Source organism: Balaenoptera musculus, chromosome 18 (assembly GCF_009873245.2).
Source record: "Balaenoptera musculus isolate JJ_BM4_2016_0621 chromosome 18, mBalMus1.pri.v3, whole genome shotgun sequence".
NCBI lineage: Eukaryota > Metazoa > Chordata > Mammalia > Artiodactyla > Balaenopteridae > Balaenoptera > Balaenoptera musculus.
The window spans coordinates 1,957,164-1,983,943 of record NC_045802.1 but is presented as its reverse complement, the minus strand read 5'-3'; the positions used below and the strand labels follow the sequence as shown (position 1 = coordinate 1,983,943).

The 26,780-nt window shown below is 44.0% G+C and overlaps 1 long non-coding RNA gene across 2 annotated transcripts in view; it reads right to left on the bottom strand.

Moving 5' to 3' along the window:
* Positions 1 to 26,780, bottom strand: part of LOC118884446 — a 210,604-nt gene that overhangs the window by 152,326 nt on the left and 31,498 nt on the right. For both annotated transcript variants that reach the window (XR_005017287.1, XR_005017288.1), the window contains exon 7: positions 11,981 to 12,134. This is a non-coding gene — a long non-coding RNA (uncharacterized LOC118884446). The remainder of the gene's footprint in view (positions 1 to 11,980; positions 12,135 to 26,780) is intronic.

Below are 26,780 nucleotides of genomic sequence, written 5' to 3'. Positions count from 1 at the left end.
TTATAAAAGAACACAATCTCAGACCTGCATATTGAGTTCCACCCCACTGAAGTAAAGAGATAACACTATTTTGAGTGAAAATAGCTTCTTTTCCCCCCCACGAAGTAGCTGCAATGTTATAAACTTTGGAATGCTTCCTCCTAAGCCCTGGCTCTGTCCCAGGCCCATTTTACAGGTGGGGCAGGTAAGACAGCCAGAGTGCTGATTCCAAGGTACTAAGGTATGTGAGCGATCCCGTCTGTGCATGGGGCACGAAAGGCACCCCTCCAACAAACTGAGTAGAAAAAAGTGTCCCCTGGATATTCTAGTGTAAGCTATTCCTCCCCAACGAGACTGCCTCTTGCCGTGGCCCAAAGCTGACGAGTGCGCCCAGTAAACCTTGGGCTGACCCCAAAGTCAGGCGCTTTGGCAAGGGCGTCACCTGAACAGCCAAAGGCAGTGACGACAGTCACAGGGAAACAGCTCTGGCCAGGAGACATGGGCGTTACAACACGGCTCAGAATGTGGATCAATCAGGCCTACGTCTAAGCTGGTCTGCAGCTCACTCCTGCATCACCCAGAGGACACTGCCTTACCTCTAGACCTCCACCCGCACACACAGGACATCGACATGCTACACCTCACAGTTAATGAGTCCCTAAATGCGAAGGCCGCGGCACCATGGCTGCACACCTGTGTCACTCCTCTGTGGTCTCCCAAGCTGTCCTGGTTCAGGTGGCACGCAGCAGAGATTCTGCCTTTAACTGTAGCCCTAACAAATGTATGACCTTAAAAATCATCCCGTTACACTTCAATTTCTTTACCTTTACCTCCCGGGAATATCGAAATAATCATTAGTGAAAATATTAGCAAAAAAAAAAAAAAAAATCCTATGTCACTGTGTTATGTTTGAAAATAATTCTGTATCTCTGAAGTTTTAATGTGACAATACCAGTAAAAAGCGTTAGAAAATGGGTTGACTCACCCTTTTCAACCAGGGTGAAAAGGTAATAGGAATTTTTCAGGAAGGAATAGCCAGGCTGAGTGAGCCCAGGGTGGTGGTTTCTTAAGGCAAAAACAACCCTGCTCAGGTGACTCACTGCTACACCGCAGAAAAGCTCCCACCAAAACAGCTGAGAAGTGCTGGGGATGGTCCGGGTGTGTTTTGTGCCGATTTTGTAAGGGTTTTTATAGGATTCCTTCACGGCTGCTGGAAATGGTCCCCAGTAACAACAGCAAGATCTGAAAGGGCCACACATGCTGTAAAGGATGTTCTAGACGCATGGCCGGGAGGCTCGGCTGGCTTAGCATTTGACACCAGGCATCTTCATTTGGGAGTAGGAGTGGTCAGAGGTCTCCAAAATTGCTGACTCACAATCAAGGAGAATGAAAGAGGCTTAAATTGTCCCTTCTTTCTTATTATGATTTCATAGGAACTTAAAAAAAAAGATTCCTTTTGTTTGCTATTCCTACCCTGATCGTTCCACGGACTTGAGGTGGGGCTGCTTATCCGAGGCTTCTCCCATCAGAGAGCAATTAACAAAGCACCTTCTCCTGTCTCTCCCCCCCCCGCCGGAGATCGGAGAGGACAGGTTGGAATCGGGATAAGAGAGGCTGGCCTCTGAGCCAAGACAGGGTCCCCGAGGCAACCGGAGAGCCTCGCGCGGTGTCAGCGCGTTTACAGAATGACACCCACGTTCAGTCCGCATCTCTGGTGGCCCAGACACGCGATAAAGTCCCAGGACCACCTTCTGGGCCCTTCCCAGCTCTGAGGAGTCCAGAAGTTGGAAATCTGTAGCTGCCTCACTGATAAAATCCACCAGCTTATTAATTTAAATTGTCACTAGAAATAAATGATGCTCCTTTCTAGAGGTCACTGTCAGCATTAGGTTATATCATTGAGATACTCCAGCATCACAGTGACAGGCTTTGGAAGATGCTCTGTCTGGAACTTACTTAATTTTTTTGCTTTCAACAAACTTTTTTGAATACTCACATGTGTTAAGCAGAGCACTAACATGGAAGCAACCTAAGTGTCCATCGACAGATGAACAGATAAAGAAGATGTGGCACATATATACAATGGAATATTGCTCAGCCATAAAAAGAAACGAAACTGAGTTATTTGTAGTGAGGTGGATGGACCTAGAGTCTGTCATACAGAGTGAAGTAAGTCAGAAAGAGAAGAACAAATACCATATGCTAACACATATATATGGAATCTAAAAAAATAAAATAAAAAAGGTTCTGAACAACCTAGGGGCAAGACAGGAATAAAGATGCAGACGTAGAGAATGGACTTGAGGACACGGGAAGGGGAAGGGTAAGCTGGGATGAAGTGAGAGCGTGGCATAGACATATATACACTACCAAATGTAAAATAGCTAGCTAGTGGGAAACAGCCGCATAGCACAGGGAGATCAGCTCGTGCTTTGTGACCACCTAGAGGGGTGGGATAGGGAGGGTGGGAGGGAGACGCAAGAGGGAGGAGATATGGGGATATATGTATATGTATAGCTGATTCACTTTGTTATACAGCAGAAACTAACCATTGTAAAGCAATTATGCTCCAGTAAAGATGTTTAAAAAAAAAACATTAGAGATGGAGAGAAAAGATGAGGCTAACCATAATTAAATAGTGACACTTTGGGGGCTATGACAGAGAAAGAATCTTTTAAAAACCTTTCTCAGAGGCCCACAGTATTGGTTATAGAACTTAAAATACACAAAACAACATGTCATGAAGCAAAGGGGTGTGTGAATCCCGAAGTAGGAAGCAGTTGACTCCCTAGGGGTTCAGGCAGGACTTGACATCAGAAGTGACCTGTGACTGTATTCATTTTCAGACAGAAAAAGAATTATTGTGATATTGTGATTTATAAGAAAGATATACATTTGGTCACAGTCACGCCTCGGGCCCTGGAATGCCTTCTAGCCGATGTCTACGGGGCTAACCCGTTCCCGTCCCAAATGAGCTCCACTCCACTGTATTCACAGCCCGTCTCCAGCCCCTTCACCTGTTCTGTGTTTCCCTTTTCTTCTGTACCCCTTATTGCCGACTACAAACTACACAGTGTATTTTTCTATTTTGTTTCTTGTCAATCTTCCATCATTAAAATACGAACATAAGCACCTTTACTGTTTTGTTTGTCAGTGCATCCCTCATGATAGAAACAAGGGCTTGGCACGTACAGATTACTCGATTAGCGTTTGCTGAATGAATAAACGAAATATTTGTGCCCCATATGTGCACGAATCCACTAAAGGCTGGTCTGTTGAGTCCAAATGTTGAGTTCAAGTCCTCCTCTGTCAAGATATTTGTCAATGTATTTAAAGAGCTCTGTGTCTCAGTTTCCTCTTCTGTAAAAGAGGGATGATTATTGTATCTGCCTTATAGAGTTATTGTGAGGATTAAAAGAGTTAATAAATTTAAGGCAGTTAAAATTCTGACCAGAACACAGTAAATAGTCAATAACTACTAGCCATTTCCTCTCCTTATTCCTCTGAAAAGCTATTTACAGGGCTATGTCTACCCTCAAGTCCAACTCCTCCGTATTCTCAGTGGATGAACTTGCCCCAAATAACAGAAACAAATACAGTGTAACAGGCAAGAACTATTTACCCCCTCCATTAAAATGAATCTATTGGGCTTCCCTGGTGGCGCAGTGGTTGAGAATCTGCCTGCCAATGCAGGGGACACGGGTTTGAGCTCTGGTCTGGGAAGATCCCACATGCTGTGGAGCGACTGGGCCCGTGAGCCACAACTACTGAGCCTGCGCCTCTGGAGCCTGTGCTCCACAACAAGAGAGGCCACGACAGTGAGAGCCCCACGCACCACGATGAAGAGTGGCCCCCGCTCGCCGCAACTAGAGAAAGCCCTCGCACAGCAACGAAGACCTAACACAGCCAAAAATAAATAAATAAATAAATAAAATTTTTAAAAAAATGTATCTATGAAGGGTGGAAGGGGGGTGGGATGAATTGGGAGATTGGGATTGACACATATACACTCTTGATACTATGTATAGAATAGATAACTAATGAAAACCTACTGTAGAGCACAGGGAACTCTACTCAGCGCTCTGTGGTGACCTAAATGGGAAGGACACCCAAAAAAGAAGGGACATATGAATACATATAACTGATTCACTTTGAAACTAACACAGCATTGTAAAGCAACTATACTCCAATAAAAAAATCAAAATTTAATAAAAATTTTAAAAATTAATAAAATGAATCTCTGCATATGCACTGGCCTTTGCTCCGTCTCTTTTGTCTCAGTCCTTCCTTGCAGGGCCCCTGCCATCACTGGTCCTCTGCTACTGTCCCCGCCCCCTCCTCAAGGGCAGCGCTCCATCGCCTACTCCTCCTTTATCTTCTACCTTTCCACGTCCACTGAGTTTCCTTCTAGAACATACACACACACACACACACTCACAGCGTTCTCACACATTGGCTCCAAAAGCAATTTAAAAACTACTTTCTTCAAATTCAAATCCTTTCTAAATTCCTTTCTCTCCTCCTCTCCCTTTTTCACGGTAAGGCTTCTTGACGCAATAGACTATATCGGAGATCCACCCCATCCCATGTTATTTACAACTACACCTGTGTTCCTTCCTCAACTCCAAGGCCATAGCTCTCTCCAGGGTCCCTAATGGCCTCTGTGTTTCCCAGCCCAATGGTCCGTTTCCTCTTCTCTGACTTATGTTTCTGTCTGTGACAACATCAATAGCTCCCTCATCCACCTTCTGTGACACCAACTTTTCCTGATTCTCTTCTGAGCCCCATGACTCATCCATCTAGACCACATCACCAATTTGTCATCTTCCTTCCTTAAATATCCATTATTCCCCAGGTCTTTGCCTTTGGTTCTTCTCACCTGACACCTGACTCTTCCTCTGAACCGACTGCACCACTCAGCATCTCCCGGATTTTGGCTCCTTACGTCTGCAAGAAAAGCCCAACTTCCATTAAATTAATCGAATAGAAAATTCATTAGGTTTCAAACTGGACCCATCATTAAAATGTTTTCCTCTTTCAATCGTCTTTATTTTATTGCAAGATGCTACCCTCCATCCACTCGCCCACAGCAGAAACTTGGCAGGCATCCCAGACCCTCCTTCTCATTTAGCCTCATGTCAAGTTACCAAGTCCTACAGATTCTCCGTCCTTAATATCCACTCACATCCGAGCCATCCTCTCTATCCCCAAAGCCATTACCTTAATCCAGCCCTCATCACCGCTTGCCCAGCTTTCCTGCGACGCCCCTAACTGGTCTCACTGCCTGCAGCCTGGCACGAGTCCAAGCCCGACCTCCGAGTTGCCAACGTGTTCTTTCTAAAATGCAGATCTGATCATGTCGTTTTCCTGCTTAAATTCCTTCAGCGCTCCCATAGCTTCCAGGATAAAGCGGAGCTTCTTTAGCTTAACACACGAGATGATGCCTGCATGCATTCGACCCTGCCTCCTCTCATTAACCCCCATGCACCCTTGCTGTCAGCGCTACACCCCTCTCTGTCTTCCATAACCGATATTCACTGATCTCAGCTCTACACAAGCTTCATTCAGGTGTCTCTCACACGCTCTCACATTAAATTCTTGCCGCGGCACTTCAAGACTATCAGGTTATGCCCCACCTTTTGTCATGAATAAATTGATGTTTTGAGAAGTTGTGTAGTTTGCCTAAGTTCAAACAGCTCAAAAGGGACAACACCCCGCCTTTCCTTCTCCAAAGCCCCTGCTTCCAGAAAGGATGCTGCAGCTGCTTGTGTGTTAACGGTTGGCTTCCCTTTTCTCTCCGGCACAGGGTCTGGCACACAGCAGCTTATTGATAAGAGATTAATGAGTAGCTTTGGTTTTGGGAAATTCTGGCTCTGAGGTAGGGTGACATGTCACATATAAGGCCTCAGAGCTCCAGCAGACACTCTAAGTCAAGGGTGGAGGAATGAGACTCTTGACTGGGAGCTGAGGCCGCGGTAGGGCCAGCGTCACGGCAGCGCCGGATGGAGGGAGAGGCCACGGGGGCAGGGCTGGGCCTCGGGGGAGAACAACGCGGGGGGACTTGGCAGAGGTGGGGCTGGGACGGGGCACGCGTGGGACAGGGACGGAGAGCTAGAGGCCGAGCCCAGAAGCACGTCTGTGTGAACAGTGGGCACTCAGACCCGCTCTGTCCTTGGCCAGGGTTACGTCCTGGGGCTGAGCAGCTGAGTCAGGACACCCAGCGTCCTCTGCAAGGGGACCCCTCCCCTCACTCGTCCCTGGGGGGGTCTGCCACCTACACCCCATGGCGGAGGGAGGACAGAACTATGATCTCACCTTCCTAATTGCTGTAGAGCCCATCAAGGGAGACAGGGAGGGCATAAAGTTATTTACGTAAACATTGAGAACATGAAATACAAAAGATGGAGGTCACAGGGAAGATCAGGGTTCCAGTTTCTTGCCCATTTTCTTTGCTTTAATTTCATTTTTATTTTATACTGGGCTACAGTTGATTTACAGTGTATTAGTTTCAGATGTACAGCAAAGTGATTCAATTATACACACATATTCTTTTTCAGATTATTTTCTGTTATAGGTTATTACAGAGTATTGAGTAGAGTTCCCGGTGTTATACAGTAGGCCCTTGTTGGTTATCTATTTTATATATAGTAGTGTGTATATGTTAACCCCAAACTCCTAATTTATCCCTCCCCCCCTCCCCCTTTGGTAACCATAAATTTGTTTGCTACGTCTGTGAGTCTGTTTCTGTTTTGTAAATAAGTTCATTTGTATCACTGTTTTAGATTCCAGATACAAGCAATATCATAAGGTATTTGTCTTTCTCTGTCTGACTTACTTCACCTAGCATGATAATCTCTAGGTCCGTCCATGTTGCTGCAAATGGCATTATTTCCTTCCTTGTTATGGCTGAGTAGTATTCCATTGTATATATACCACATCTTTATCCATTCATCTGTCAATGGACATTTAGGATGCTTCCATGTCTTGGCTATTGTAAATAGTTCTGCTTTGAACATTGCACACTTTCTTTTTGAACTCTCTTTCTTGGAAGGCAAAGGGCATACTGGGCTTAAAATCCTAAACGTTTGCTTTAACAGGTTTGCTTCAGGCGAGACAACCGCACAGAACTTCTGGAACATCCCGAAAAACACACAGGCCATCCCGGCCTTCACCTCAGTGGTCCTCTCTCCTCCTTCTCACTCTCAAACTTGTGAGTCGTTTTCGCCGAGTGTTCAGGCCCCGCGTGTGCTGTCAGAAAGCTGCACTTTTGTGGGAAATTCTCCCCCTTCTTTGACACCAAACGTTACTCCCTCTGAAGGGATGGGGAGGGGTTATGGGGGTGAGTGGGTGTGAGTCACCCTCCAGGGGAATATCTTACGAGGTTTGGGAGCCCAACCTGCCCAAGAGGAGAGAGACTTTCCTCTTAGAGGTGACAGTTTTCTCACACGCTGTTCTTGTTTGAATCAGGTAATGGAAAGCCATGAGCAAGGGAATCATTCCAGCCTTTAACAAAAGTAAAAAGTGCGTGAGTTTTAGAAAACGAGAAAGAGTTGAAAGCCTTTCCAGCACCGCCTGGCTCTCTGCCAGTGTCCTTGAAGGCCCAGAAGGGTCCCTGTGGATGGACCCTGCCCAGCAGTGGACTCAGCCAGCCACAGGATCGTGGGGTTTCTGGCTACTTTCAGTGCCAGGATTCCATGCAGCTGCAGTTTGTCCTGAGTCACCTCCCTCTGTCTTTGCCAGAATGAGCAACACAGCAGAACCTCGGACATCCCAGGCTTTGCAGAGGACGCAGCCCTGTTCCAACTTTGAATTCGGGTGACTTTTGCTTTTTCTGCACAGAGAGCGAGCGAGCGAGTGAGAGAGAATGAGAGAGAAAGAGAGAGAGAGCACGCCAGTCATGTGGCCTGCATATTGCTTATTGGTTGGATGTGAGTGATGTGTTTCTTTTTTCCTTTTCAAATCTAGGACTCATCAAATGTGACAGGCTGACAGCCCTGGAGACAACGATTCTGTGTTCACTTGGGCTGTGGGTTCCCGCAGGAATACACACACACACCCACACGCACACGCGCATGTGCACACACAGGCAGCCATTCGCAAAGAGTCACCTCGGGATTAGAGGGTCCTCTCAGCACCCCCAGCCGGGGTCACATCAGAGACGGACGTGCCAGCAGAGACACTGGTTCCAGGAGGACAGCTGCTCCTCCAGAAGCCAGATTTCTTTCTCATTCTTTCGCGGATAATTATTTTGACAATCTTCTCACTGGTCAGTTTTCGTTTATTCCTCTTCTCTGACTTGACTGCACTGTTCCTCAAGCTGTAGGATCCAAGAGGCTGTTTGCCAAGCTCCTAACCCGCCGTAGGCCGTCGGTGCCGCGTGGCGCTCACACCCGTCACGGTTCTCGAGTCCCCGCCACCGACCCGCTCCCAGCACCACTGCTTTGGGAAGCTCCCCCCTCCCATGTGCTGCTTTACAGGAAGACAAGAATGAATTGCTCCCTATGAGACTCAGACACACACACACACACCTGCAGGCTCTACTGACCTGAGTATCTTGCTGATGGGACTAAGGTCACACGTTTAATCCGTGTGTCCCCAAACAAGGCCCTGAGGCCCATGGGCCCAGTCTGTTTGTACCTTTAAGCCCCCGAAGATCCTCAGTGTAGATTCTTACTCATCACAGTGTCCCTCTCAGTTTCTCAGGAAATGGTTGCTGACTTGACTACGGCCAGCGGAGGGCAAGGAGGATTCATCACAGACACAACCTCAGAAAACAGCGTCTCCAGCCCCACCCCCAAGTGAGACCAGGCCGGGCGCGTCCCCGGACCACACCCCCAGCGGTGGCTCCAGGCCCATCCCGTCTCTCATTTTCACTACGAAAGCCACGTTTTGGGCTGGTAGTCCTAGGACAATGGCAATAGCTACAAAAGGGGTCGTTAACTGTTATTACCACCTCTTCCCTGGATAAAGTAACTTACTGCTCTGTCAGCGGGCAGCCCTGAGAATGTTCTGCGCGAGCCTGGGCCGTGCGTCCCATCTGTGCGGCTGCCCGCCACAGGGCCTACACTTTCCTCAGGACAAACAGGATGGATTGGGCGGGAGGAAGAAGATGGTTTTGTGGAGTCACACGGCTCAAAAAACCAGGATCTCTCTTTTCAGTCTGGTCCCCAAACTCCCAAGAAGCTCAGGGAAACCACTTGAAATTCTTGCCTTTTCTCACTATGAGCACTTCTTTCCCTTCCAGGCTCACTCTGCCCCCAAATCAGGCAATTCTGACCATGCCTTTTGTTGCTGTTGGGTGGAGAGTTGAGGTGACCTGTGGGCCCAGCTGCCCCAAGAACTCCAAAGGCATCTCCCTTGGAATGAAATCCTGCAAGTAACGATATGGTAAGGATACAAAACTCTTAAAAACCTTCAAAAGCTTTCCGATTCCTAAACGTCCACAGCCCTCTCAGAGATGCACTCTGGTACCACACACAATGCCCGAGTTCTTGAAATTTTAAAAGTAAACCTGCTATCAGTATACATGAGAATCTCAAAATGCACGAGGATAACCTTCATCTAGCAGATATTTCTAGTGAGACACTTTGTGCTCGGAGGTGTGTTAAGATGCTGCCGATACGGCCGTGAGTCTGTGGCCTGCCTCGGCCCTCACAAGGTTCAAGTCCGACAGGAAAGACAAACGTGAACAGAGGACCCCAGCTGGAGCGAGGAATCGTGAAAGGGCAGAGCACGGGGCTATGCGGGTTTTCCAAGTGTGGCAGGGGTACCTGCTGACGAGAAACGGCTTCCCCAGAAGGAGAGACACTGGCATTGAGATTACAGAGTTGATACAGGGAAGCAGAACGGAGAAATTCCAGGCAGAAGAACCAGCCTGGACCATCACATGTGTGATGTTCTTGGTCAAAAAGAGAAACCTAGACCCACCAGGAAGGTCTTCGGCTGTAGACTGGGGAGGAGAGCTCACTGGATACGGTCTCAAGGGGCCTCTATGCCCTGTTTACATTTGGATATTGGGACAGCTGTGGATTTGCTATTGACACTGATTGTGGGCAACGAAACCAACTCTTCGTGTAATGTGGAATTTGCGTATCCAAGAATCATAGAATGTTGAGTTGAAAGGTACCTTAAGAGGGACTTGCCTGGTGGTCCAGTGGTAAAGAATCTGCCTTACAACGCAGGGGACACGGATTTGATCCCTGGTCAGGGAACTAAGATCCCACATGCCGTGGGGCAACTAAGCCCGTGTGCCACAACTACTGAGCTCACGCGCCTTAACTAGAGAAGAGAAAACCTGTACGCCACAACTAGAGAGAAGCTCGCGCACCACAACGAATAGCCTGTGTGCAGCAACGAAAGATCCCACGTGCCTCAACTAAGATCCGACGCAGCCAAAAATAAATAAATAAATAATAAATAAATCTTTAAAAATAAAAGAAAGGTACCTTAAGAAATATCTAATCCAAGTGTCCATGGATTAATTGGTGCAGAAATTCCTTCCTTGAAACCACCCTGCAGTGTTTTAGAACACATCACTTGTTTATGTGTAACTCAAATTGTTAGACATTTCTTTCAACCCAAATCTGCTTCCTTGAAACTTCCACCATATTTATGCCCTCTGGAGTTTCACAGAATCAGTCTAATCCTTTTCCCACCTGACAGCTTCTCAAATGTTTAAAGACAACTATCTTGCCCCCATTGTGTATTCTCTTCCCCAGGCTAAAAATGCCTAATTCTCCCGACTCTCTTCATATGACATGATTCTAGACCCTCATCATCCGGCTTCTGCTTCTCAGGACAGGCCCTAGTCTGTCAAGAGAAAATAAATCATATGTGCTTTTGAAAATACATCCAAATACATAAATTGGGTTATTAACCTACTTTGCTTATATACAGTGTCTTTGCCTTGGAATACTAAATCTGGCATGCCTGGCTTTCAGGAACCACAAACGGTCTTTGTAATTGCAAGGAATCTTGTAGGGCTTGGTAAGGTACGCTGCAAAAGAAGCATTTGCTAAATGTGATTAGTTAACTGAATGGTCTTTATTTATGCCTGAGTAAATAATATGGTTTAGCAGAGTTCACAAAATCTGAAAGAGTTTGTGCAATGACACACACATTAAAAAAAAAAAAAAACTAGTGTGAATATACCATGACCTCTGAGGCCAGCAGAAGTCGTCTGCTGAGTCCTCCACAGCTGGCCCGCCATAGGGCAAACGGCAACCTCAGACAAAGCATAACCTTGCACAAAGGGTCAGTGTGGTCCATTCCCCTCCAGCACAGCATTTATTCTCACTACTAAATCCTGCCAGCCCCTCCAGCCAGCATCACCCCCAAGTGCCAAGGTTTATGGTCATTTGTGTAATTCTGTGATCAGAGAGCTTTTCCATGAGGCTGGCGGAGTTGGGGAGAGAAGCTTTTGAGATCGTTTTGTTTTGTCAATCTATTGTCCATTTCACTTTAAAATCTGCCAGAAAATTGCTACGAAGCAACATGTTTATCATGATAAAAAGATAATGTGCTATTATGTTTTCACGATCTCATGGAAAAGCCATGTAACGTAAGTGTAATAACCATGATACCCCATCATGAGATGTCCACACGGCCAGGTAACGCAGTCTCAAAAATAAACCCAAAATACCTTCCTGTCCCTGTGACAAATAACACTGACAACAAGCCAAATAACCAGGCTACTCGCTCCAAGAAAACAAGACAGGAGCCAAGTAAAACCGCTTAGTCATCAAGACTGGTAGCTGCTCATGAAGATTTGCTCTGAGAGCCTCACTTCCCTGCACCCCATTCACTGCAAAGCTCACAGGGCATCTGCGCTGCCAGTCCCAGCCAGCTTTCCACCTCGTGTGACCCGCTGTGAAGTCACCCAGCCTGGCCCTGGCGGCTCTCAGAGCATCCCTAGACCCAGAGCGGAGGGGGTGGGATGGCATCAATGCCCCGAACACCTGCTCTTCCCCAGCTCCTGATCCTGAGTCTGGGCATGACTTACCTTCGTGAAACTACTTCATAAGCACTGTTGTTCTCTGGCTCATGAAAGCCACCAGATTCTCTGATGAAGTACAAAGCCTTGTTCTTCTTGGAGCACAATTTTGGCAGCTTCTTTTCAGTCACATCCAACATGTATCAGAATCTTTTGCTGATTTCTAAAACGAATAAATATATAAATGTAGCACAAATGCTTTGAGGAAGGGGTCCGCGGGCCCATAGACGGGCTACACTCTGACCTGTGAGAGGAGAAAGAAGGGCAAAGAGAAAGAGAGAAAGAGAGAAGGAAAGAAGGAAAGGAAGGAAGGAAGGAAGTCAAGAAAACCCAGCCTCGGGAGCGAGGGGGACAGCAGGAGACCAAGAGCCTGCTTTGCCGTCCATCACCCGTCCTGAGCGCTGCCGTGCAGTTGACTCTCTACTGAAACTTACTTTTCACTTTATAAAAGTTCTAAGAAGAGACCTCGAGCTCATTTTTTATTGAAGTATAGTTGATTTACAATGTTGTGTTAGTTTCAGGTGTACAGCAAAATGATTCAGTTCATATATATGTGTGTATGTGTGTGTGTTTGTATATATATATATACTTTTTCAGACTCTTTTCCCTTATAGGTTATTACAAAATATTGAGTATAGTTCCCTGTGCTATACAGTAGGTCCTTGTTGATTATTTTATATATAGTAGTGTATATATGTTAATCTCAAACTCCTAATTTATCCCTCCCCCTTTTCCCCTTTGGTAACCGTAAGTTTATTTTCTATGTCTGTGGATCTATTTCTGTTTTGTATATAAGTTCGTTTGTATCATACAGTATTTTTTTTCAGATTCTACATATAAGTGATATCATATGACATTTTTCTTTGTCTCACTTACTTCACTTAGTATGATCATCTCTAGGTTCATCCATGTTGCAGCAAATGGCATAATTTCGTTCTTTTTATTTTGGGGGGGGAGGGGGTGATCTCCAATTCTCCTCAAGCGAAAGTGCTCCGTACGGAGCCCAGGAAGCTCTGAAGCAAACACATCGCAAACTCCCTCAGTGATCTTTTGGCACCTCATGGTGCAAGGGAATTGAAAACACACCCCTAGCCACACTGGAGAAAGAGGAAAAGTCACACCACGGTGTGCTCAGAAGTAAATTATCCGAAGATAAGGCAGAGCGGTGCCCTGGTTTCCACTGGATGAGATAATGTGGTCTCACCTGTTTTCCCTCCCCGTGAGTTTTCCCTAAAGCAGTATTAGTTTCCCACTGGAATGTTTCCTGTGTTCATTGGATTGCACGGCAGAGCAACTGTGAAGTCCCTGCCCGCCCTGTGGCAGCTGCACACATTCCTGGGCAGAGTCTGGCTGAGGCTTGAGGCTGCGGGGCCGCGTCTTGGATGCCACACGCGGGAAAGGGGGAAAGAAGAGACTTGCTGAGAAACGGCAAATCAAAGAGCAAAACAGGCCTCGAAAGGATGGCGACCCAAGCAAAATGCCGACAGCTCCTAGAAGACCTCTAGGAACCACATTCATCTCTCAAAGGAGAAAACAAAGGTGGAGGTTCTCAGAGAATGAACTGTCGCAGCTCCACACATCTGTTCATGCTGAGTCTCTCTTGCCAGGTGTGTTTAAAGTGAGAATGAAATATAGCTGCAGTAGCTAGAAAATTAGTATCTAAGCTGATTCCCATAGTCTCCCAGTTAAATAATTCACCCTCTCCGTTAACACCATCAGGACGGACTTAGCCTGTAGCTAGCTGATGCTCATGTCACGTGATGGTCTCACCCAATCAACCTCACTGCCCAGCAGGATCTTTAAAGAGGTGTCCAGAGCCATGGGATAATTACGATTTTCTTTAAGGTTAACATTTCTTTTCTATTCTCCGAAAAGAAAATTTTAAAGATACACATACACATATATATGTATGCATCTATTTAATTATCTCTTCATAAAATTTTGTAAACTTTCCAAATGGCACAGAGCGGAGTAGAAAACTATACACACCTAAAGTGAATTTTCATATTATACTATTTTTAAAATTATCTGTGGTTAATGTAATTTTTATCAAGTTGCATAAAATATTTCAAACGCAAAATTAATCCAGACACACGTGTGAGACGCATAACGGCCTCAGAAACATTTCTCCTTAACTGAAACATTTGCTTCTTAAAAGAGTTAATGAATACAGGAGCTAAATTTTATACAACATGGCTTTTACCATGAATTCAGATTTTTAAGAATTTAATGCAAAACACTTAGGATTTTGATATATTAACATGCACGATATACTTATAATTAATTCAGAATTAATTCTTACTTAACAAAACATGAAGTTGGATTCTTATTCAATTACCATTTTTAGGTATCATATAAAATGAGAGTTTGATTCAAGATTATCTCTAAGTTCTCCCTCTTTTGTAAGACTTTTAAAATTAGTTTTCTATTAGACCTACATCGGGAATTGATCTCTCTAAACCCTGTTAATAATCAGAAAATAAAAATAGCAAAAATAACTCTCCTGTGGAGAGTTATTATTACATACTAAAAAATATATATTTTGTTAAGATATCTTTCACTAAAAGCTTAGGGAGTCCTCCAAAAACAGGAATTGTCCATTTCGAGCACTGCTTTATAGCTGGGGGGCCAGCACAGAGACTGGTCATTCTATCAATACCCACTGACTGCAGTGGCTTCTGCGCCTACATTGGTCCATGGAAATTTAAAGAGACAGGTACAGTTGTTTCTTTTCTTATTGGACCCACATATTTAAGGAAATCTCTGGGAAGTCACTGACTGGCTGCAGAGATAACAAAACAGATACTCCAGTGACCACATGTGACAAAGAATATAGTCTTTTCAAAAATGGTTTGGAGGGGCTTCCCTGGTGGCGCAGTGGTTAAGAATCTGCCTGCCATTGCAGAGGACACGGGTTCGAGCCTTGGTCCAGGAAGATCCCACATGCCGCGGAGCAACTAAGCCCGTGAGCCACAACTACTGAGCCTGCGCGCCTGGAGCCTGTGCTCCGCAAGGGGAGAGGCCGCGACAGTGAGAGGCCCGCGCACCGCGATGAAGAGTGGCCCCCACTCGCCACGGGTGGAGAGAGCCCTCGCACAGAAAGGAAGACCCAACACAGCCAAAAATAAATAAATAAATAAATTTATTAAAAAAAAAATGGTTTGGAAAAGTCACAAACAAAGCAACAGCGCAGCCTTCCTCAAGTAACAACAGGAACCCCTGGGGAGGAAGTAGAATCTGATTTTTAGTCACCACATCACAGCATTCAAAACATCCAGTTCTCAACAAAAATTACAAAGCATACAGAGAAGCAGGAAAGTATGACCCATTCACGGGGAAAATAAAAGAGAAATTAACAAAAACATCCCAAACATTGGACTTACTAGAAAAAGTCTCTAAACTGTCTTAAATATGCTCAAAGAACTGAAAGCAACCACAGACAAAGAACAGAAGGAAATCAGGCGGACAATGAGTGAGTGAGTCAGTAAAAAAATATAACATAAATTTTAAAAAGAGTTAGAAATTATAAAAAAGAATGAAATAAAACTTCTGGAGCTGAAAATAAAACAGCTGAAATTTAAAATTTTACTAGAGGTATTCAACAGCAGATTCAAACAGGCAGAAGAGATAATCAGTGAACTTAAAGAGAGTTCAATTGAAATTACCCAGTCTGAGAAGCAGTGAGAAAAAGAAAAAGGAAAAAAATGAACAAAGCGTTAGGGTCCTATGGCTCGCTATCAAAAATACCAACGTATGAATTATGGGAGGCCCAGAAGGAGAAGAGAGACAGAAAGGGGAAGAAAAAATATTTGAAGAAACAGTGGCCAAAACTTCCCAAATTTATCCCAGGAATGCAAGGGTGTTTCAACATGAGAAAATCCATGTAATATACCTCATTAATAGAATAATCATCTCAGTAGATACAGAAAAAGCATTTGACATTATTCATTACCCTCTCACGAAAAAAACACTCAGCAAACTAGGAACAGACAAGAACTCTTCAACATGATAAAGAACATTTAGGAAAAACATCAGCTAAGATCATATTCAGTGGCGAAAGACTAAAATCAGTCCCTAAATTAGGAACAAGACAAGGTTGCCTACTTTCACCATGGCTATTTGTAATCGTACTGGAAGCCCTAGCCAGAGAATTTAGGCAAGGAAAAAAAGACATCAAATTGGAAAGGATATTTAAAACTAACCCTATTTGTGGATGACAAAATTTTGCATCTAGAAAATTACAAAGAATCCACAAAAAAATGACCAAAGATAATAAATGAATTCAGCAAAGTCGCAGGATACAAGATAAACACACACAAAAATTTATGTCTCTGTACACCAGGAATAAACAATCTGAAAATGAAATTAATAAAATAATTCCATTTAAAATAGCATCCAAAGAATAAAATGCTGAGGAATAAATTTAACCAAGGAGATGAAAGACTTGTCAAAACAACATTGAATCTTCAGTTGCCATTTGTTTCCACATGGCCTTCCTCAACTCAGTGTACATGAATCTTAGTTCCTTCACATGTATAAGGAAAAGCATACCCGCCACGCTCTTCAGGGTTTTTAAGGAGATCGTATGGGACAGAGAATGTCAAAATGCTTACGTGGGTGAACTACTTTATTACTATGTGTGTCTCTGTGTTTCTTTAAAAATTTTTTGCGTTTTTCTTTGTTTTCTTTTCTTTCAGATGGTGACTTCAGATGTCTATGAAAGAGGCGTAAAGGCACAGAAAAAAGTTGAATCAAGACTTTTTAGCTCTTTCCCTAAATGCTATTTTCCATTTATACAAAGTTATTCTTATTTTCGTCCATTTTCAAGCTCCAGTTTCATTTTAGGTGAATAAGCATCACATATAGCATAAGTATCAAATATTGAAAAAGCATTATATATAGTAACAGAAACCATTGCTTCTTTGACCTGTGACATAATATTGGTTTCTCTAGTTCCAGGTTATGTTGTTACTATTGTTCAACATCAGAGAAATTCCATGTATTTAATCCCTTAGCATATCGCTAAACACTTGACAGTTTTCTGCTTTCTAGATCTGTCTTGACTGATATTAGTCTTCTCTGCCAACTTAGCAATATTTTCAAATGTAAACACACATTGAAAGCAAATTATTAAACTGTGGATTGTGGTGACATTAATGACCTTGGGTTATAGATTGCCCAGGCTATAGTCCTTGAACGTGTAGCTCACCAATAACTATTATACTGAATGTCACCACTAGAAACAGATTGACTCCCTCATCTTTCAAGTTTAAAGATACTTTAAAGTTTAGTTTTAGTCAATGAATCACCATATGATAAGCTAGAAAAGTCTTTAAGAGATCTGCTCATCAGTAGCAAAAGTCTTGTCTCTTCTATTTTAAATAACCTCCTTGGTCAGCATCTCCTGCCTGGTAGGAATTACACTCCATTTTAGTTCTCTCTTTATAATTTGTTTTTTCAAGCTGAGTCCATGTAATGAATGGTCTGTCAAAGTGTGTTCATTTTTTTAGTGTTATTTTTTCTTTTTCATGAATCAGAACACTTGCAAAGTTCTATTTTGCTGATCTTTAAGAAAAACAGGTTTTTGGTTTAAATTATCCTTTCTGAATTTCTTTGTTGTGCATTTTTTATTTCATTAAATTCAGCTTTGATCGTTAGCCATTCTCCCTTCCTGGTTTCTTGGGTTTATTTTGTTTTTCCTTTTCTAATACCTTCAGGTGATTTTTTGATTTTATCTTTCCTTAGTTCCTTTATCTTGAGTATTTCTTCCTTAATAACAAAATGATTTGAGCTATAAGCTGTTCTGAGTTCAGCTGTGCCCACAACATTTGGTATGAGGTTTCCTCCTGGTTGCTTTCTAGGTAGTTTGTGATCTCACTTTTTATTCTGTCTTTGATCCAAAGATTTTATGGGAGTGTTTCTTAGTTTTCAAGCAGTAAGATGTTTTTAACGACCTCTTAACAGACTCTGTGGCCTGAAAATCTCTACTAAGTTTTTCTCCATGGCTAACTAATGAACACCTTTTGTGTGAAAGTCATACGAAAAACATATAGCCTCTACTTGGGAGATGCGAGCTTACATTTACAGCTACAATTTTGTTTGTTGATCGTGTTATTCAATTTCTCCAGGCTTCACTTTTTGTTTGTCTACTAGATCTGTCCATTCTTGAAAAAGATATATTCGAGTTTCCTTTTATAAACATGCTCTCATCACATATAGCATTTGCATAGTTTTGGTCTTGCATAATTAGCTGCTGTTGGTTTTTTTTAACCTCTTTATTGGAGTATAGTTGCTTTACAATGGTGTGTTAGTTTCTGCTGTACAACAAAGTGAATCAGCTATACATATACATACATCCCTATATCTCCTCCCCTTTTGCATCTCCCTCCCACCGTCCCTATCCCACCCCTCTAGGTGGTCACAAAGCACCAAGCTGATCTCCCTGTGCCATGTGGCTGCTTCCCACCAGCTATCTATTTTGCATTTGGTAGTGTATATATGTCCATGCCACTCTCTCACTTCGTCCCAGCTTACCCTTCCCCCTCCCCGTGTCCTCAAGTCCATTCTCTACGTCTGCGTCTTTATTCCTGTCCTGCCCCTAGGTTCTTCAGAAACATTTTTTTTTTTTAGATTCCATATCTATGTGTTAGCATACGGTATTTGTTCTTCTCTTTCTGACTTACTTCACTCTGTATGACAGACTCTAGGTCCATCCACCTCACTACAAATAACTCAATTTCATTTCTTTTTATGGCTGAATAATATTCCATTGTATATATGTGACACATCTTCTTTATCCATTCGTCTATCGATGGACACTTAGGTTGCTTCCATGTCCTGGCTATTGTAAATACAGCTGCAATGAACATTGTGGTACAGGACTCTTTCTGAATTATGGTTTTCTCTGGGTATATGCCCAGTAGTGGGATTGCTGGGTCATATGATAGTTCTATTTTTAGTTTTTTAAGGAACCTCCACGCTGTTCTCCAGAGTGGCTGTCTCAGTTTACATTCCCACCGACAGTTAGCTGCTGTTTCTGACGCTCTGAGGTCTGAGACTGGTTTCTTTTCATGATCACTCTGTCTCCCTATTTGGTCTCATGGATGCTTAACATTAAATGCAAATTATTATTTTACTATATTATGACATTAATTATATTATACATTAACATATTGCCTTTCCTGGTTTATACTTTTTAGGGGTTTTTTGGTCAGTGTTTTATGAGTTTCATTTTGTTTAATATTGCCTCGTGCCTTGTTTTTTGGTTATTCTCTTCTGACCCTTATGTTCGAGTGTTCTGTGTTCGTTTGTTTTAAGTGTGATTATTACAAATTGTACATAAATGGGTTTGTGTTATAGTACAAAATCTAGCCCATTTGCCACCATAATGGCTAATACCGTTGATTATATACTCCATCTTCCTTCAGAATTACTAAATATTTCAAATTGTCATTTCTTCCTTTTTAAAAAAATTCTCCTTGGTTTTGTTAGTCTGTCTCTAACTATTCTTTTTCCTCTAATTAATACGTAAATTCTACCACCCTCTTCTATTCCATTAACAGTTATCTCTCATAATTTCCACTGTTTTCTGAAAACAAGTTACCAACTATTTCCTCACCGAGATGGAGTGTTTTACTCTTAAAGCAGGCTGGATTTCCACCAAATGCATTTTTCCCCATTTTTCCATCTCTCTGTAATTGTGCTCTGTTTTGAGATGTTTCACCCACCTGACCTTCTGGTTCTTAAAGCTGTGTCTCCACAGTGACCACCTCATCTTTAATTTGTCAATCAACTCTCTAGTTAGGAAATCGTGTTTTCAGGTTTAGACAGTGAAGTACTCTTTTTAATTGAATATTTCAACTTAAATATCTCTTCCACCAGGTTTTAGTTTTTCCTCTAGGCTTGGGTCTAGCTGGTCTTCCTCCCTCTGTATACTGAGTGGACTTCAATTTAGGCAGGACTGTGTTCCGGCCGAGTCCAGGAGCCAAGGCCGTGTTGTCCTTGCAGGGATAGATCCAGGGCGGTCCCTCCCTCTAGGTCACATGCACACGCAGAGAACCGGCCCGTCTTGCTGCCGCCACCTGCCTGTCCAGCTCTTCCTCGGTCTCGTGGAGGCCCAGGGCCTCTACACAGCCTCGGGGGGCGGTGGTGACACAAAGGTCCCCATATCTCTCTGAGCCACGATCTGCTGCTTCTAGCCCTCAGCCTGGGCTCCTTGTCAGTTTTCCAGACACTTTCCCAGGTCAGGGGTGAAACACCAGCGATGATCATTCTCTCCACTGAGACCCACAGAAACCAAGGCCTCCACTGCTTCCGATACTCACAGGCCCCAGAGCCATTAGCAGAGGTTCCGAATGAGGGGTGGGGTGCAGGGGAAGGGTCTTTGCCCCAAACTGCCGTCATTTTCTCGCTCTTCTCATTGCCTACATGCTAACCAGAATTCTAAGCATTCATTTTAAAAATCTGGTGCTTTTAAACTGCTTCCGGATTCTAATCACCTCCCTCCAACCCAGCACTTTGCACACTGGAATCCTCTGGAACTTTCTTAAACATTGCTTCCTGAGGCCCAGGCCGAGCCAGTAGATCAGAACCTCTGGGAGCTGTGGGACCACCTGCTCATTGCTGCTCCACACGGGGTGGTCTCAGCTCCTGAATTCAATGGTAAAGCTTCCCGGGTTCTAGAACGAGGTTGTATAGCACTGTAGAGGGTCTATTAGACTCAGAGAGCCTTGTACAAAGACACAAACAAAACATCAGCTTTGGTAGGTGGTGGGGTAGAAATAAGAATAAATACTTAGGAAGCTCCTGGGTAACATGAGAGATAGAGAGAGAAGTAAAGGATGGCAACACAGTACAGAAGGCTTCCCTGGCAGTGCAGTGGTTAAGAATCCGCCTGCCAATGCAGGGGACATGGGTTCACGCCCTGGTCCGGGAAGATCCCACATGCCACAGAGCAACTAAGCCCGTGCGCCACAACTACTGAGCCTGGACTCTAGAGCCCGCGAGCCACAACTACTGAGCCCGCGTGCTGCAACTACTGAAGCCCACGTGCCTAGAGCCCGTGAGCCACAACTACTGAGCCCACGTGCCACAACTACTGAAGCCTGCATGTCTAGAGCCCATGCTCTGCAACAAGAGAAGCCACCGCAATGAGAAGCCCGCACAACGCAACGAAGCGTAGCCCCGCTCGCTGCAACTAGAGAAAGCCCGTGCACAGCAACAAAGACCTAACTCAGCCAAAAATAAATAAATAAATAATTTAAAAAAAAAAAAAAGAAAAAGAAAGTGACCCAGGAGAGGTGGCTGCAGGTGAGGGGTGACCTGGGTGGCGGGTATGGCTCCACTTGGTGCAGGGACATCAGGGCGAGGAGGCGGAGGTGGCACTTCTCGATGGGCAGGACTTCTGTCTCCACATCAATACGAAGTGTCACTGTGAGTGTCTTCATGTTGAAAGGGGGCTTTTTGTGCCCAGAGACCCTGATCTATAGTCACCAGATTTTTTTAAGCTAATATTCAAATTATTAAAATTAGCCTGCAAAAACCCAATTTTCCATAAGCTTTCAACTTACACATCTTATAAAGTATTTATAACCAGTACTTTAGAGCTTAGTCAGATTCTCTTACACATTTCAATATCTCAAGTCTAAAAGCAGTAGCTTAATCACATAGTTGACATCTTTAACATAATACAATAGGTCAGATTCTCTTAATATCAGATTCTCTTAAGTATGGCATATATTTTGAACACCAAAAACATGTAGGTTATCTCAATGATAGCAAACTGTCCCTACGTTCAAGATAAAAATATGAATTTCCGAAGGCAGATTTACTTATTCAATTTTTTTAATTAAAAATTTCCAGGAATCAGAAATCCGCTCACCTATCAGGGAGAGTTTTTCTATGAAGCACACGTGGACATCTTCCACAGAAAAGGCACGGAACCAGGAGCCACATTATTTTCCCCAAATGATTTTACCAGGACTGAAGTCCCACAGGCTGAGCCCTCTTTATAATGAAGATAGCAGATTATCTCTAGACCCTTATAAACAAGCCCTTTGATTTCATTCTCCAGCCCCATCTTGTCACAGCTAACTTCCTTCAACTAATCTCTTTTACTGCCAGAAGGAAGCTGTATTCTTTTTACATGTTTACCATCTGGCAAGGCCGCACCTTGACTGATGTCACGATACTAAGTCATGTTAGTGACAAAAATGACAAACACGGCTTCTATTTCAGGGAGCTCAGCCCCCAGAGCGTGTGGCCCCCAGAACCCTAGCATCCTAGGGACAAAGGATGCTTAGAAGCAGGTGACATAGAATGACAAGTCACGTGACAGGATGATGGGTCTTATTCTTCCATTCAAAGTGGTAAAGTTAGTGCCACCCAATAAACCAAATTACATGAGAAAATATACTATTGTAATAAAGAAAATTTGGAGCTCATAGAAGAGAATATTTCCAAATTCCAAGGGAGGTCTGAGAAGAAAGTTAAAAAAAAAAAAAAAAGCCCTATAAAATTAGCTTTCCCACCTGCACATGACATCAAATGAATACAATACCCTCCTTGAAACAATATGAATTTTAGCAGGTTTTTACAACATTGATGAGATATTAGCATTGCCCACGTTAAGGTCTCTTTTTCTAGCAGATCTAAATGAATTGAACGTTCATGTCGCAAAAAGCAATTGATGCAGCTGCAGGGGCTGCAGATTTTTTTTAAAGCAACCGAATTTCTCTTTTTTAAAAAAGATTTCATGGAAAACACTAGCTAGAAATGTTTTCAGATCCTGGATTAATTATCAGATGATACTGTATAAAGTTTCAAATTATTATTCTCATGCCACAAACAAGTACCACAGAAATGATGATGATGATGATGATGTGTGTATATTTACAAAATATTTAAATAATGGCCCAAGGATTGAGCATTAGAGTAACTAAATATCACTAGGAGCCAAACTCCTTCTCCTCCAACCTCATAGACAGGTAGGGTGTTAACAGTCCTGGAGGTGAAACTGGATTTTAGCAACTATGTGTGAATTTACTTTACACTACATTGAAACCCCAGCACAGGACACTGGAGTTTTCTTCTGTGGTTATGGGTTTGTGGAGTATTTTTTTCTTTTTGCTCTGTTTTATTTCTCCGATAGTCACTAAAGACTCCAGTTGACCTAACATTTCATTTGGGATAAGTCACGGGTTTAAAAATGATGAGGGTTCGTAATATTCAAAGCATCTGAACAGGAGTATCTTTAATGTGGTAAATAACAGTTACTATGATAATGATCATGTGAAAAATAGTCACATCTGCCAGACAGGGAATTCTTTGTGTACTGACCACCACCTTGGAGGCGGGAGAAGATCTTCCTTGGGAACTAGAAATAAGTATCAAGTGGGAAGAGGCAGAAACTAAACAGAACCTCCAATGATCTGAGGCCACTAACGAGAATGTACTTGTTCAGTCCTGGAAAAGTGACTTCAGTCCACCCTGTTTCCTGCTCTCACCCGCTAGATAAAGGTGCTGCCAGCAGAACCCGGGCTCTCCGGCTGTGTTCACTGGGCACCATCTATCCTCTTAGCCGCCCCTGATTTCCTCACCTCACATAACCTGAAGCCGCTGAATGTCCTTTCTTATCTATTGGAAAAGAAACCACATTCGCTTAAAAAGAAAGCAGAGTTTTATGACCTAGTGAAATTAATCTTTGGGGCCATTTTACGTTGAGAAAAGGGAAACGTTACATCGGCATCTACCTGGCTGCATGAAATTCTATCATAATGTATATATTCTAATTCTTTCCTTTTTCTGAGTAGTTAATTATAAACGTGGTCAAATTACTCCGGCTGCTTCTATGTTGATCGCCACAGAACAGAGACTGGAAAGTCATCATCTTCTAGGAGCATGTATTGAGGGACTCTTACCTCCCTCACATTATAATAAATCTGAGATGTTGTCTCCGTGTAGAGTCCCAGTAACCCAGGGTGAGGCCAGACGGAGGAAGACACATTAGCGCTAACAGAGGTAGCCCATGTGCACAAGCCCATCTCCATTTCTGGACAACCCTTCATTTTATGCATGTACACACAGAAACACACGTTAGTAGGAGAAAAACATTTGCCACGTGAGAAATAAGAACGATGAGACCAAATCTGCTTAGTAGGGAATGTTTCCAGGACATAAAGCGAGCCCTGCGTGGTGCTCCAAGGGACAAAAATGTTTGGCAGGAGGGAGGATGGTCACGGCACCAGAGACGGTCTCCATGCACCCAGCCACTGTTATCTAGCAGATATTTGCTGTTTCACGTTCACATTCTCTTTTCATCGTTAGCCCCCAAAGGCTCACGTACACGGCAAGCGCCGTGGACAATAATGTGAGGGCAGACAGATGGACAATTGGAAACTAACGTGATGGAATGATTGCCACCCTGTGGGACTGTCCACATCTTTTAGGACCCAGTTACTTATCAAATACGTACAAACATCAAAAATACCGGTTAGAACTGACGGCCAGTGGTCCACAAGAAAGCCGCCTGAAGACTCAGAGTCTTGCAAATAAAGAAACCAGGATCCGGGCGTGGACAGCTGGGTCAGAACATACCCATGAGACAGTTAAACAAGCATTCCTAGAACAACATAATTTCCATAAAATTTATCCGATGCTTTATTACACTAGTATTCTTTGAAGAGAGAAGTAACTTTGAGGGCAAGGAGAATCAGTGCACGTAATTTACCTAAGCTTTCAGGAAACTTTTGAGAAGCTTCTCATCCAGAAGTTTTTTGGGTTTTATTTTTTTTAATATTATCACGTACAGGTGTAACTGACATGGCTGATTGATAGAACAAATGTCTTAACTATCTATTGCTGTGTATGTCACATGTTAGCCTAAAACTCGGCCACTTAAGACAGCAAACTTTTACTATGTGGCAGTTTCTGCACATGGGGAGTCAGACGGGGCTCCGTGGGTGTGTCTGGCCCACGTTCCCTCCTGAGGCTGCAGCCAAGCTGGTGCCCAGCACGGCAGTCACCAAAAGGCTCCAGCGGGGCTGGAGGGGGCACCCCAGGCCCCTCGCGCGGTGGCTGGCAGACCCCAGCGGACCCACGTCCAAGAGGGAGCCCCTTCACAGGCTTGCCTTCAAAGTGGCAACCACTGGTCCACCTCACGCCATTCTAAAGGGGAGCCCCTGAGGCTGGGGCTCAGGCTCCCCTGAACCTAATCAGAGATGGCTTGAGTTCCTGTGTCCATGGCCCATCCACTAGTAGCCGCTCACCAGGTCCACTGCACACTGGGCAGAAAGGGGCCACGTCGCCCCGGGCACCGGGAGGTGGCGTCGCTGGGGCCGTCTCCGGGCGGTGGCCTGTACGCCCCACCTCCATTCATAACCCTTCCTCCTCTGAAACCTCGTTCCAGCTGGGAGGGGCCCTGCGATGACGGTCTGCTGGGTGAGACAGAAGCCTGGTCTCCCCTGCATCCCGAGGGAGCTTGTGCTTTCCGGGTGGGTCCTAGCCCTCTCCCTAACTCCATCCCTTCCTTCCGCCGGGATGTGCACACGGGGGCCGGATGTGCACCAGCCATCTGGCAACCAGGAGCAGAAAGGCCAGAGAAATTAACTCATCGTTGGCCCTGCTGTCACTAAGCTGCTGACCAAATGCCAGCAGCCACTGACCTCTGGGCTGCTTGTTTCATGAGAAAAGCCCCTATTCTTTTAAGTCACTCTAATTCGGTTTTCTGGTACTTGAAGTAGAGAAGTGCTCCTCGTTTATATGTTACGAGTCTGTCTGATAGTAGGAAATGAGCCGTGGATACACAAAGTGACTTTGGAAAGAAGGGAACAAACTGGGATGTAAATTACATACAACCAGAAATTTTAAGTTCAGATTATTTAATGTAACAGTCATCCTTATCTGAGAATTTTCTCCCTTTTCCTTTTCTTTCTTGGTAGGTTTGTAGGCTTATAAATATGCCTTCACTTCTAAATTAACATTCAGTCCCTCCCTCTGTCCGACAAATGGATCTGACCAAACCTCCAAATATTAATGAACAGAAAAGAAAAGTGGCTTAGCTGTTGTGACGGACCAAAGCTGGTTACAATCTCTGTAGCTTCCCAGCAAGAGGTGGGATCCACTGCCCAGCCCCCTGACTCTGGGCTGGCCTTTTGACTTCTCACCACCAAAGGGAAGGGTGGAGGTGACACTGCACCTGTTCTGGGCCTGTGCTTTAGGAAGATCTGGCAACTTCTGCTTTGCAACGTTACAATTTAGCCATCAGGTAAGAAACTCGGCTGGATTTTGAAACACTGGCTCCCAGTGTTGGAGAGAAGCCTCAGAAGATGAGAGGCCGACTGAGCCCTCAGCAGGATGGGGGGTGGCGCAGAATAGAGGGACCAGCAGAGCCCCAGAGAACCCCAGAATCATGAGAAATCGTGAAACAGTATTGCTTTAAGCAATTAAGTTTTGTGTTTTGTTTTGTTTTGTTTTACTTAGCAGTAGACAACTATGACTGTTCAGGGGTGGGGACCTGGCAGGCAGGGGCCGGGTAGGAAGGCACAAGGGAGAGAGAAGGTCAAAAGAAAAGAAGCAAACCACACACAAGTCAAAATATAAGATTAAAGAGTCCAAAGAGCCCACAAAGGAGAAAAAAGTGACATATTCCAAACGTAATTCTACAAGTACAAGGCAGAACAAAAATTAAGAATTAAACATTTAAACATGAACATTCCTAAATAAAAGCAATTATCAGGACTTCCCTGGTGGTGCAGTGGTTAAGAATCCGCCTGCCAATGCAGGGGACACAGGTTCAAGCCCTGGTCCGGGA